The 14,916-nt window shown below is 39.4% G+C and overlaps 1 non-coding gene across 1 annotated transcript; it reads right to left on the bottom strand.

Moving 5' to 3' along the window:
* Positions 1–13,881: 13,881 nt before the first annotated feature.
* LOC112700561 (small nucleolar RNA R71) lies at positions 13,882–13,989 on the bottom strand. Its single transcript, XR_003153467.1, has one exon. It is a non-coding gene; the product is annotated as a small nucleolar RNA R71 (small nucleolar RNA).
* Between the last annotated feature and the right edge of the window lie 927 nt (positions 13,990–14,916).

Raw genomic sequence — 14,916 nt, 5'->3', positions numbered from 1 at the left:
TAATAATCAAAATGCAACTAAAATCAAATAACAATGCATGCAAGACACCAAACTTAGCAGTTTGTATACTACTGACACTATATGGGACACATAAACACTCAAGTCAAAAGAATTCAAAGATCAGAGTAAGAAATCATCAAGAATTGCTTGAAGATCCTTAAGACACATGAATGAATGCATGCAATTGACACCAAACTTAAAATGATACTCTAGACTCAAACAAGAAGCATACAGTATTTTTGGATTTTATGATTTTGTAAATTTTTTTGTGCTTTTTTCGAAAATTAAGTGGAAAAAGGTATCAAAATTCTTAATGAGAATTCCAGGAATCATGCAATGTTTAGTCTAAGACTCCGGTCCAGGAATTAGACATGGCTTCACAGCCAGCCAAGCTTTCAAAGAAAGCTTCGGTCCAAAACACTAGACATGGCCAATGGCCAGCCAAGCCTTAGCAGATCACTGCTCCAAAAGCAAGATTGATAGAAATCAACAAGCTTTTGTGATGATAAGTTGAAACCTCGGTCCAATGAAATTAGACATGGCCTCTCAGCCAGCCAGACTTCAACAAATCATCATGAAACTCTAGAATTCATCTTCAAGAATTCCGAAAAAATACCTAATCTAAGCAACAAGATGAACCGTCAGTTGTCCAAACTCAACAATCCCCGGCAAAGGCGCCAAAAACTTGGTGGACGAAATTGTGATCACTACAACTTCGCACAACTAACCAGCAAGTGTACTGGGTCGTCCAAGTAATAAACCTTACGCGAGTAAGGGTCGATCCCACAGAGATTGTTGGTATGAAGCAAGCTATGGTCACCTTGTAAATCTCAGTCAGGCAAACTCAAATGGGTATGGTGATATACGAATAAAACATAAAGATAAAGATTGAGATACTTATGTAATTCATTGGTAGGAATTTCAGATAAGCGTATGAAGATGCCTTCCCTTCCGTCTCTCTGCTTTCCTACTGTCTTCATCCAATCCTTCTTCTTCCTTTCCATGGCAAGCTTAAGCAAGGGTTTCACCGTTGTCAGTGGCTACCTCCCATCCTCTCAGTGGAAATGTTCAACGCACCCTGTCACGGCACGGCTATCCATCTGTCGGTTCTCGATCAGGCCGGAATAGAATCCAGTGATTCTTTTGCGTCTGTCACTAACGCCCCGCCCTCAGGAGTTTGAAGCACGTCACAGTCATTCAATCATCGAATCCTACTCAGAATACCACAGACAAGGTTAGACCTTCCGGATTCTCTTGAATGCCGCCATCAGTTCTAGCCTATACCACGAAGATTCCGGTTATAGAATCCAAGAGACATTCACCCAGTCGAAGGTAGAACGGAGGTGGTTGTCAGTCACACGTTCATAGGTGAGAATGATGATGAGTGTCACGGATCATCACATTCATCAAGTTGAAGAACAAGTGATATCTTAGAACAAGAACAAGCGGAATTGAATAGAAGAACAATAGTAATTGCATTAATACTTGAGGTACAGCAGAGCTCCACACCTTAATCTATGGTGTGTAGAAAAATCCACCGTTGAAAATACATAAGAACAAGGTCTAGGCATGGCCGAATGGCCAGCCTCCCAATGATCTAAGATAGCATCAGAACAAGGATAACTACCCAGATATGATCTAAGAACTAGATGTCCAAAGATGAAAATACAATAGTAAAAGGTCCTACTTATAGAGAACTAGTAGCCTAAGGTGTACAGAGATGGGTAAATGACATAAAAATCCACTTCCGGGCCCACTTGGTGTGTGCTTGGGCTGAGCATTGAAGCAGTTTCGTATAGAGACTCTTCTTGGAGTTAAATGCCAGCTTTAGTGCCAGTTTGGGCGTTTAACTCCCATTTTGGTGCCAGTTCCGGCGTTTAACGCTGGGAATTCTGAGGGTGACTTTGAACGCCGGTTTGGGCCATCAAATCTTGGACAAAGTATGGACTATCATATATTGCTGAAAAGCCCAGGATGTCTACTTTCCAACGCCGTTGAGAGCGCGCCAATTGGGCTTCTGTAGCTCCAGAAAATCCACTTTGAGTGCAGGGAGGTTAGAATCCAACAGCATCTGCAGTCCTTTTTGGTCTCTGAATCAGATTTTTGCTCAGGTCCCTCAATTTCAGCCAGAAAATATCTGAAATCACAGAAAAACACAAAAACTCATAGTAAAGTCCAGAAAAGTGAATTTTAACTAAAAACTAATAAAAATATACTAAAAACTAACTAGATCATACTGAAAACACACTAAAAACAATGTCAAAAAGCGTACAAATTATCCGCTCATCAGAAATCTCGTTGTAAAGTATAGTCTCCAAACCAACAATAATCCTTTCATTCAAAAAATTTGTTTGTCACATGTACAAATTGCTAAAATTTATAAACCGAAGTATTTGGACCTCGGGTCGTCTCTCAAAGGACTTGCAGGGTAGTGTTCTTGTTATTGGTTATGGACTTGTATATTTTAGGGTTTTGAATGAGAAACATAAAGAGTAAATGGTAATGAAATTCTAATAACAAAACGGTCTTGGCAAAGGTTCGTTGTCAAGGGTCTCTATCCTTATCACTAACACCACAATTATGATAGTTGCAAGGAACAATCCCACTAATTCGTCCTCTAACAAGTAGCAAGGAAGGTCAAGTGAGTTCCTAAGTTACCTTCCCAAGCCAAGAACATAAAATTCTACTCTAACATCCTTCCAAGCATTTTATCAAACACTTGGAAGGTATAAAAGAGAAGCATAGTAAATCACAACAAGAATGAATTCTAACAACTATCAAATACAAAGAATTGACAACAATAATCAAGGAAATCAGAATTACCTCAAATTGCATTAAAAGAAAATAAGAGAAATAAAAGTAGATCCACAACAAAGTAAAGAATTATAAGGATTAAAGTACAAAACTAGAGAGAGGGAGAGTAGAGGAGTAAGAGTGGATAAGGGAATAGTAAATCAAAGTATGAATTAAATCTAAATCTAAGAGGAGAGATTAACCTAAACCTAATCCTAATTCTAATTCTAGAGAGAAGTGAGAGCTTCTCTCTCTAAAACTAATCCTCACGTGTATGAATGAACTAAAGATGCTAAAATGGTAGAATGATGCCTTCCCCCTTACACTCTATTCACTCGGTGTTTGGGGCTGATTCACTCAATTCGCCTCTAATCATGATTTCCAAAGTTTGTTCCTCATCTAACAATCAATAACCATTCAATGCATGCATACAAATATCATGAGGTCTTTTCATTAGTTGTAATGGGGCTAGGGTCAAGGTAGGATCATATATGGGTAAGTGGGCTAGAATTTGGATCTTTGAGGAGCTTAAACTTTTTCACCTAACCTATATAATGACCTATATAATTGAGTTCTAACCTAACTACCCATCTTTCACTTTCCACATACTCATGCATTTTCTTTCCATTTCACAACACTTATGCATTGATCTTTTATTGAGCTTCATTTTGGGGCATTTTGTCCCCTTTTTTATTTTTTTTCTTTTTTTCTTTCTTCTCTCTCTTTTTTTTCTTGCTTTTCTTTTCTTTTGTTTTTCTCCTATTTTTTTCTTCTTTCAAGAATATCAATGCATAAGGTCTTACATTTAATCAATACATGAGCATGCACCCGATTCCCAAATATGAAAATACAAGATACCCCTTTTATCCCAACCAATGTTCTTAAATCTCCCTAAACTTGAATAATAAACACTCTTACTAGCCTAAGCTAACCAAAGATCCAAACAAGGGACTTTCATTATTTCCCATTTTAAGGCTTGTAATGTGCTAAAATAAAGAATAACTGGGTTAAGTATAGGCTCAAACTTGGTTGCAATGGATGGTAAAATGTAGGCTATTTGGTTAAGTGATCTAATGAAATAATGGCCTCAATCATATAAATGCATGAATACAAGGAATAATTGGATATATAGAATTGGGCAAATCAAGGATCACAATCATAGAAAGAGAACAATTATAGACAAGAAGGGAAATAAGTGGTTATAAAATGTAACCACATCAATAGGCTCAAGTCCCACTTGCTTGTGTTCTTAGCTCAAAACATGCTTCACAAAATATAGATAATTCAAGCAAGTTCCACAAAAAAATTTTTCCAATCAATTGGGGTGGTGCCCTATGGTTAAATTCCTTGGAAAATCTCACAATAATTTGACTAAGCTTATTATGAAATGTTGTGATTGAGAACTTCTAAAAATTTCTTAGTTTATCTTTTTCTTTTTCAATCAAAACAAGTTTCATGTCCATAAAGGGGTAACTAAGTCTTAACAGATCCAAAATAGTTTCTAATCACAATCACAAGCTAAAAAGATACTATATAAAGAAAGATCCAACTAAAAGTATGAAATATCTAACATCCAAAATGAAAGAGTATGCAACAGCTAAGGCAAAAGTGTCTAAATTATCCAACATAAGCAATATATACAATAATGTGCAAAATAGAAACAAGATAGCATAACTAGGAAATAGCCAAAATATTCACCAATCTACTGACGGTGCCAATGGTATCCTCCCCACACTTAAGATCAAGCATCGTCCCCGATGCTAATCCTCAGGCTCAGGGAGAGGTACACCGATCGGCTCTGGCTGTGGCTGTGGGGGTGGTACCAGTGATGCTGCTGCTGAAGAAGAAGAAGGTCCTGCTGGTGCTGAAGAGGGTCCAGCTGGTGCTGAAGGGGGTCCAAGTGGTTCTATGGCTGCTCTAGCTCAAGAGCGGTGCCTAGAGGGTGGCTTCTCGTGCACCCACGTACCCTAAGGAATAGTAGTCTCCTTGTCATCCTCGGCTGGGGGTTGTGGAATCGCGTCAATATCCCTCTATGGGGCGCCAACTATCTCTACCATCCGAGTGACCAATGTAGGAAAAGGTAGTAACCTACGGATGTGTGCCAGCCACATGCCCGTCTTGATCAACCGGGGGAAGTAGACATATTTCCCCTCTATGACACAGTCGATTAGGGTAAGCATATCCATCGGAATCTCAGAGAAGTGGGTAGTGGGCATGACGTAGCGGGAGAATATCTGCTGCCAAGTCTTCGCCTCTCTAGACAGATAAGCAAATAACATCCCCTTGGGCCTTTTGTTGGTAGCATTCATCACCCAAGGGGCGTCTGGTGTGGAAATGACCTCCCTCAAGGCATCATAATCAAAGGTCATACAGTGTATTGCCACCTCTGCCTGCTCGTGGGCATATGTGGGACCAGTCCTAGGTAGGCAATGCAAAGCATCCTGAATAGCAGCCTCAGTGACTAAAATCTGCTTGCCCCTTAGAAAGACTGAATCAAGATTTGCCCTAAAGAAGTTGCAGTAGAATTCTTTGACCCAAGATACATTAATCCTTCCTACATCTCTATCAACAAAGTCTAGGCCCAATTCCCAAATACGGGCCTCTATGGGACGCCTTACGTCGCTTGGAAGGGCCAACTTCTTTTCAATATTCAGATTTGTCTTCTGATATGTGGGAATGCAAAGCTCACAATACAAATTAGGAAACTTGGCTGAGTCAGTGGGTGGTAGCTGCTGATTTTCCTTTTCCACCTCATTTAATGGGTTCCTAGTGTAGTTAGCATAGGGGGAGGGAGCAGGGGCTTGAGGTGCTTTCCTCTTCCTATAGGTAGTAGCCTTGGCTTTGCCTTTTTTCCTATCTGACATCCTGAAAAACAAATATGACATATAAGCACTTAGCCAAGTAGAGGAATAGCAAACATGGAATTATACACTCATGAAGTGAGTCAAAAGAATGAAAACTTGGATTGCAAGTAACCACAAGCTAGAAAAGAAAATCAAGTCACAAATAAAGAATTCAAGCATTAAACACATCATGCTTGTTTATTAAGCCCAACGAGCATCATACCAAAAGAATGGTCAATGGTTAGTTTAAAACCAAGAGAAAAGTTAGCTAGGTGAGCAAGTTAGAAGTTAGAAAATCTAGTTCAAAGGTTAGGGGTATGATGGTTCACAAAGCTTAGAAAGGAAGCACGCTCACAACGATGAGGACAAAGCAGTTATTGATAATGAAATATGAAGTTGTAAAAGAAGCAATTAATTGAAAGTAAGTCATCAATTACTGGTGTGGTCACGAGGTTTGCAATAGTTGGCATTGACATCATGAAAGTACACCTTGTGTAACTAAGACAAGTTAGAAACCACTTTGAGTGAAAACAGGTTACACAAGTTGAATAAGCCAATAGTTGCAAAAGAAAGAACCGTATGCAGAAAGATCGTCAAGTCAAATCAAATGGTGAATGAACACTTGATTTTCTTGAAAAGTGAAAGCTTAGAATGGTTCAAAGCAAGTTACGGGAAATATATAAAACACGGAGAGCCAACCCAAAGTCGCCTATGAATTGAACTTGGTGTAACCAGTTGAATGTTCAATTTCAAAAGCAACAAGTTCAATTGTAGGTGACATGCTTAAAAATGAAGCAATTTCTAGAAATTTGGGCAGCATTTCAGCAGTAATTTAGATGTTCCCGGATAGCAAACAACAGCAGAAATCAATCACATGAGCACATATCAATGGGCAAGCAAGTAAAAGATGCCCATAACTCGGACAGCATCAAAGAAACAAAACAGTAGTGAGACAGAGCACAAAAGCAGAGCAGCATGTAGCATTCAAATAGATAAACACAAACGGAGCACTTATCAGGCCGAGAATCCTCTAACCACATCCTAACTACTTAATCGTAATTATTTCTATCTAGCCTAGAATGCAGAATTAACCAACTAAGAATCTAAAATTAATGAACAAAATCAAAATGAAAAAAAAATAGTAAAGAAACAGAACAGTGAAGCGGGCTATGGAACCTGGGAGCAGAGGCAAGGGGAAAAGGAACTGGGAAATAGAATGGAGGAGGGGGCAGAGCAAAAATGTAGCCCAAGATCAGTGGTGGCGATGCAGTGATGAGTGTGAATGGTGAAGAGAGAGAATGGAAGAAGAAAAGGGGGGAAAAGAGAGGGTTGCGCGGCGGCTGTAAGGTCCGCCGGCGGTTACAGCGGGCACAGTAGTGAGAAAGGGGAGATGAATAGGAGAGAAAGAAAGAGAATGGGGGTGATGGTGAGAGAAGATAGGGGCGACGGCAGTGGTTGGGCGCCGGCAAGTGGTGATCAGAGGGTGTGAGACGGAGTGAGAGGGAGAAGAGGGAGAGACGTTGGGGGTGGATGGGGAGAATAGGGTGCATCTGCGCGAGTTCTCGTCGCGTCCTTAGGGTTATTCAATTTGAAATCAACGCGGGCGCGCACATCGCGCATCCATGTAATTTGGGGAATTTGGGCATGGATGCGGGAGCCTCTCGTACGCTCACGCATAATTGCAAAAATTGGTAAGGACCCGTGCGCATACCGTACGCGTCCGCGTGCTACGAATTGGGCTGAAGGCTTAGTGCTGGCCCAATGCCAGCACAACTCTCTGGAAAATATATTGGCTGGTGCCAACAGCCTAGGGACGCATACGCGGCAAGTGCGCGTCCGCGTTCCTGGCCATCTAGTCTAGCGGCGCGCGGGCATATAGTGCGCGTCCGCGTGGGACGAGTTGGGCTAAAAGCTTAATGCACGCACAAGAGAGGCCCAACTCTTTGGAAAATGTATGGGCTGCATCTGCTCATGGGCGCGTGCACGTACAGCGTGCGCGCGTGCCATCCCCCCACCCCCGTTTTTTTTTTACAGCTTAAAATGCTCAAAAGCTCCCTATCAAACCTACAGCTCTTAACCAATCAAAAAGTGTACAATTCACAAAAATTCATATTGGTTTAAAATTTATTCAACTACTAACAAGCGCAACATACATGTCAAAATGCTAACAATCAATTTATTAAAGCAACTAAAATGAAATGGAAAACTACCTACAATGGTAACTCAAATCACTTATTAATGAAATTTGCAAGAGAGTGGAAAGAGCATACCATGGTGGGGTGTCTCCCACCTAGCACTTTTAGTTAAAGTCCTTAAGTTGGATAGCCGTGCCGTGACAGGGTGCGTTGAACATTTCCACTGAGAGGATGGGAGGTAGCCACTGACAACGGTGAAACCGTTGCATAAGCTTGCCATGGAAAGGAGTAAGAAGGATTGGATGAAGACAGTAGGAAAGCAGAGAGACGGAAGGAACACAGCATCTCCATACGCTTATCTGAAATTCCCACTAATGAATTGCATAAGTATCTCTATCTTTATCTTTATGTTTATTCATATATCACCCATATCCATTTGAGTTTGCCTGACTAAGATTTACAAGGTGACCATAGCTTGCTTCATACCAACAATCTCTGTGGGATCGACCCTTACTCGCGTAAGGTTTATTACTTGGACGACCTAGTACACTTGCTGGTTAGTTGTGCAAAGTTGTGTTTATGCCATGGTGTTGAACACCAAGTTTTTGGCGCCGTTGCCGGGGATTGTTTAGTTTGGACAACTGACGGTTCATCTTGTTGCTTAGATTAGGTATTTTTTCTTCAGAATTCTTAAGAATGAATTCTAGTGTTTCATGATGATCTGTTGAAGTCTGGCTGGCTGTGAAGCCATGTCTAATTTCATTGGACCGAGGTTTCAACTTATCATCACAAGAGCATGTTGATTTCTATCAATCTTGCTGTTGGAGCAGTGATCTGCTAAGGCTTGGCTGGCCATTGGCCATGTCTAGTGTTTTGGACCGAAGCTTTCTTTGAAAGCTTGGCTGGCTGTGAAGCCATGTCTAATTCCTGGACCGGAGTCTTAGACTAAACATTGCATGATTCCTGGAATTCTCATTAAGAATTTTGATACCTTTATTTTCTTTTTTTTTCACTTAATTTTCGAAAAAGCACAAAAAAAATTACAAAATTATAAAAACCAAAAATATTTTTCCTATTGAGACTCTATTCTCATGTTAAGTTTGGTGTCAATTGCATGTTTCTGTTCTTCTTGCATTCATTCATGTGTCTTAAGTGATCTTCAAGATGTTCTTGATGATTTCATTACTCTGATCTTCAAATTCTCTTGACTTGAGTGTTTATGTGTCTCATATGCATTCTCATTAGTGTCAGTAGTATACAAACTGCTAAGTTTGGTGTCTTGCATGCATTGTTATTTGATTTTAGTTGCATTTTGATTATTCCTCACTATTAAAAATCCAAAAATATTTTTAATTTGTGTCTTCTAAAGTCAATAATACAGAGAATTGAAGATTCAGAACATTCAGCAGAGGAATTGCACAGAAAAAGCTGGGCGTTCAAAACGCCCAGTGATGAAGGACAGACTGGCGTTTAAACGCCAGCCAGGGTGCCTGGTTGGGCGTTTAACGCCCAAAAGGGTAGTAGTTTGGGCGTTAAACGCCAGAATGTGCACCATTCTGGGCGTTTAACGCCAGGATGGCACAAGAGGGAAGATTTTGTTTTTAATGCAGATTTTTTTTCAGTTTTCAAACTTTTTCAAAATCAAATCTTTTTCAAATCATATCTTTTCAATCATATGTTTTCAAAATCAATTTCTTTCTCTTTTCAAAAATACTTGCTATCAATTAATGATTTGATTCAACATTTCAAGTATGTTGCCTTTTCTGTTGAGAAAGGTTTAATATTTGAATCATATCTTTTCTTGTTAGCCAAGTTTTTAATTTTTAAAATCAAATCTTTTTAAAATGTTTTTCAAATCATATCTTCTCAATCACATCTTTTTTTTTAAAAAACTAATCATATCTTCTTAACCACATCTTTTTCAAAATAGCTCTCAATCAAATCTTTTTGATTTCTAATTTCAAATTCTTTTTCAAAAAATCACTTGATTTCTTTTCCACTCTTAGTTTTCGAAAATCAATTAGTGTTTCTCAAAATGTTTTCAAGATCTTTTGCTTAATTTTCGAAAATTTCTTCCCTTCTTCTCACATCCTTCTATTTATGGACTAACACTATTCCTTAAATCACAATTCGATCTCCATTTTTCTTGATAAGTTCAAATTTTCTACCTCTGTCTTCCATTTTCCTTTTTCTCTGACACCTTAAGGAATCTCTATACTGTGACTGATGAGCGGATAATTTGTATACTTTTTGGCATTGTTTTTAGTATGTTTTTAGTATGATCTAGTTAGTTTTTAGTATATTTTTATTAGTTTTTAGTTAAAATTCACTTTTCTGGACTTTACTATGAGTTTGTGTGTTTTTCTGTGATTTCAGGTATTTTCTGGCTGAAATTGAGGGACCTGAGCAAAAATCTGATTCAGAGACTAAAAAGGACTGCAGATGCTGTTGGATTCTGACCTCCCTGCACTCGAAGTGGATTTTCTGGAGCTACAGAAGCCCAATTGGCGCGCTCTCAACGGCGTTGGAAAGTAGACATCTTGGGCTTTCCAGCAATATATGATAGTCCATACTTTGCCCAAGATTTGATGGCCCAAACCGGCGTTCAAAGTCACCTTCAAGATTTCCAGCGTTAAACGCCGGAACTGGCACCCAAATGGGAGTTAAACGCCCAAACTGGCATAAAAGCTGGCGTTTAACTCCAAAAGGAGTCTCTACACGAAAAAGCTTCATTGCTCAGCCCAAGCACACACCAAGTGGGCCCGGAAGTGGATTTTTATGTCTTTTACTCATCTCTGTACACCCTAGGCTACTAGTTTTCTATAAGTAGGACCTTTTACTATTGTATTGAGACATCTGGGTAGCTATCTTCATTTTTATGCTATTTTAGATCACTGGGAGGCTGGCCATTCGGCCATGCCTAGACCTTGTTCTTATGTATCTTCAACGGTGGAGTTTCTACACACCATAGATTATGGTGTGGAGCTCTGCTGTACCTCAAGTATTAATGCAATTACTATTGTTCTTCTATTCAATTCCATTTGTTCTTGTTCTAAGATATCACTTGTTCTTCAACTTGATGAATGTGATGATCCGTGACACTCATCATCATTCTCACCTATGAACGTGTGACTGACAACCACCTCCGTTCTACCTTCGATTGGGTGAATATCTCTTGGATTCCTGATTGCACGATGCATGGTTGATCGCCTGACAACCTAGTGCTCGTCTGACAAATGAGGCAACCATTCCGTGAGATCAGAGTCTTCGTGGTATAGGCAAGAACTGATGGCGGCATTCAAGAGAATCTAGAAGGTCTAACCTTGTCTGTGGTATTCTGAGTAGGATTCAATGATTGAATGACTGTGACGTGCTTCAAACTCCTAGCAGGCGGGGCGTTAGTGACAGACGCAAAAGAATCGATGGATTCTATTCCGGCCTGACCGAGAACCGACAGCTAAATTCCGCGTGCTGTGACAGAGCATATGCAATCGTTTTCACTGAGAGGATGGGAGGTAGCCATTGAAAACGGTGAAACCCTACACAAGCTTGCCATGGAAAGGAATAAGAAGGATTAGATGAAGGCAGTAGGAAAGCAGAGAGACGGAAGGGAAGGCATCTTCATGCGCTTATCTGAAGTTCCTACCAATGAATTACATAAGTACCTCTATCTTTATCTTTGTGTTTATTTTCGTTCATCACCATTACCATTTGAGTTTGCCTGACTAAGATTTACAAGATGACCATAGCTTGCTTCAATACTAACAATCTCCGTGGGATCGACCCTTACTCGGGTAAGGTTTATTACTTGGACGACCCAGTGCACTTGCTGGTTAGTTGTGCGAAGTTGTGTAATGCCATGGTATTGAACACCAAGTTTTTGGGGTTCATGACCGGGGATTATGAGAGTTGTGAAAAGTATTGTTCACAATTTCGCGCACCAAGTTTTTGACGCCGTTGCCGGGGATTGTTCTAGTTTTGAGCAAGCTTTTGGTAACATCAGTGCCAAGATCTGGCAACAACACCAAGTTTTTGGCGTTATTGCCAGGGATTGTTCTAGTTTGGACAACTGACGGTTCATCTTGTTGCTTAGATTAGGTATTTTTTTTTCGAAATTCTTGAAGATGAATTCTAGAGTTTCATGATGATTTTTTGAAGTCTGGCTGGCTGAGAAGCCATGTCTAATCTCATTGGACCGAGGTTTCAACTTATCATCACAAGAGCTTGTTGATTTTTATCAATCTTGCTTTTGGAGCAGTGATCTGCTAAGGCTTGGCTGGCCATTGGCCATGTCTAGTGTTTTGGACCGAAGCTTTCTTTGAAAGCTTGGCTGGCTGTGAAGCCATGTCTAATTCCTGGACCGGAGTCTTAGACTAGCATTGCACTGATTCCTGGAATTCTCATTGAGAATTTTGATATGTTTTTCCACTTTCATTTTCGAAAAACACAAAAAAATTCAAAAAAATCATAAAATCCAAAAATTTCTTGTTTGAGTCTAGTGTCTCATCTTAATTCTTGATGATTTTCGTGTTCTAATCTTTGAATTCTATTGACTTGAGTGTTTTGTGTGTCTCATATGCATTATCATTTTGTTAGTGTCAGTAGTATACAAACTGCTAAGTTTGGTGTCTTGCATGCATTGTTATTTGATTCTTGTTGTATTTTGATTTGTTCTTATTATTAAAAATCCAAAAATATTTTTAATTTGTGTCTTCTCAAGTCAATAATAAAGAGAATTGAAGATTCAGAACATACAGTAGAGGAAATGCACAGAAAAAGCTGGGCGTTCAAAACGCCCAGTGAAGAAGGACAGACTGGCGTTTAAACGCCAGCCAGGGTACCTGGTTGGGCGTTTAACGCCCAAAAGGGTAGCATTTAACGCCAGGATGGCTAGAAGGGAAGATTTTGTTTTCAAATCAAATTTTTTCTAAGTTTTCAAAATCTTTTCAAAATCAAATCTTTTTCAAATCAATTTTTCAATCAAATCTTTTTCAAAACCAATTTCTTTCCATTTTTAAAGATACTTACTATCAATTAATGATTTGATTCAACATTTCAAGTATGTTACCTTTTCTGTTGAGAAAGGTTTAATGTTTGATTCATATCTTTTCTTGTTAGTCAAGTTTTTAATTTTCAAATCAAATCTTTTTTAAAATGTTTTTCAAATCATATTTTCTCAATCACATCTTTTTAAAACTAATCATATCTTCTTAACTACATCTTTTTCAAAATAGTTTTCAATCAAATCTTTTTGATTTCTAATTTCAAAATCTTTTTCAAAAATCACTTGATTTCTTTTCCATTTTCATTTTCGAGAATTAAGTAATGTTTTTCAAAAAAATGTTTTCAAATTTTCTACTTAATTTTCGAAAATCACTTCCCTCCTTCTCACATCCTTCTATTTATGGACTAACACTATTCCTTAATGCAAAATTCGAACTCCATCTCCTTTGATAAGTTCGAATTTTCTACTTCTGTCTTCTACTCTTCTTTTCCTCTGACACTTCAAGGAATCTCTATACTGTGACATAGAGGATTCCACATTTTCTTGTTCTCTTCTCTCTCATATGAGCAGGAGCAAAGACAAAGGCATTCTTGTTGAGGCTGATCCTGAACCTGAAAGGACCTTGAAGAGAAAGCTAAGAGAAGCCAAAGCACAACTCTCTTTAGAGCACCTAACCGAATTCTTCAAATAAGAAGAACACATGGCAGCCGAAAACAACAACAATGCCAACAATGCAAGGAAGGTGCTGGGTGACTTTACTGCACCTACTCCCGACTTCTATGGGAGAAGCATCTCTATCCCTGCCATTGGAGCAAACAACTTTGAGCTTAAGCCTCAATTAGTTTCTCTAATGCAACAGAATTGCAAGTTCCATGGACTTCCATTGGAAGATCCTCATCAGTTTTTAGCTGAATTCTTGCAAATCTGTGACACTGTCAAGACTAATGGGGTTGACCCTGAGGTCTACAGACTAATGCTATTCCCTTTTGCTGTAAGAGACAGAGCTAGAACATGGCTGGACTCTCAACCTAAAGAAAGCCTGGACTCTTGGAAAAAGCTAGTCAATGCCTTCTTGGCAAAGTTTTTTCCACCTCAAAAATTGAGTAAGCTTAGAGTGGAAGTCCAAACCTTCAGACAGAAGGAAGGAGAATCCCTCTATGAAGCTTGGGAAAGATACAAACAATTGATCAGAAAGTGTCCCACTGATATGCTTTCTGAATGGAGCATCATAGGTATTTTCTATGATGGTCTCTCTGAACTGTCCAAGATGTCTTTGGATAGCTCTTCTGGAGGATCTCTTCATTTGAAGAAGACACCTGCAGAAGCTCAAGAACTGATTGAAATGGTTGCAAATAACCAATTCATGTACACTTCTGAAAGAAATCCTGTGAACAATGGGACTAGTCAGAAGAAAGGAGTTCTTGAGATTGACACTCTGAATGCCATATTGGCTCAGAATAAAATATTGACTCAACAAGTCAATATGATTTCTCAAAGTCTGTCTGGAATGCAAAATGCACCAAGCAGTACTAAGGAAGCTTCATCTGAGGAAGAAGCTTATGATCCTGAGAACCCTTCAATAGAGGAGGTGAATTACATGGGAGAACCCTATGGAAACACCTATAATCCTTCATGGAGGAATCATCCAAATCTTTCATGGAAAGATCAACAGAGACCTCAACAAGGTTTCAACAATAATAATGGTGGAAGAAACAGGTTTAGCAATGGCAAGCCTTTTCCATCATCTTCTCAGCAACAGACAGAGAGCTCTAAGCAGAATACCTCTGACTTAGCAGCAATGGTCTCTGATCTAATCAAAACCACTCAAAGTTTCATGACTGAAACAAGGTCCTCCATCAGAAATTTGGAAGGACAAGTGGGTCAGCTGAGCAAGAAAATTACTGAACTCCCTCCAAGTACTCTCCCAAGCAATACTGAAGAAAATCCAAAAGGAGAGTGCAAGGCCATCAACATGGCCGAATTCTGGGAGGAAGAAGAGGCAGTGAACGCCACTGAGGAAGGCCTCACTGGGCGTCCACTAGCCTCTAATGAGTTCCCCAATGAGGAACCATGGGAATCCGAGGCTCAAAATGAGACCCTAGAGATTCCATTGAACTTACTTCTGCCATTCATGAGCTCT

This window comes from Arachis hypogaea, chromosome 6 (genome assembly GCF_003086295.3).
Source record: "Arachis hypogaea cultivar Tifrunner chromosome 6, arahy.Tifrunner.gnm2.J5K5, whole genome shotgun sequence".
In the NCBI taxonomy this organism is placed as follows: domain Eukaryota; kingdom Viridiplantae; phylum Streptophyta; class Magnoliopsida; order Fabales; family Fabaceae; genus Arachis; species Arachis hypogaea.
This window is presented reverse-complemented; position numbering and strand designations above follow the sequence as displayed.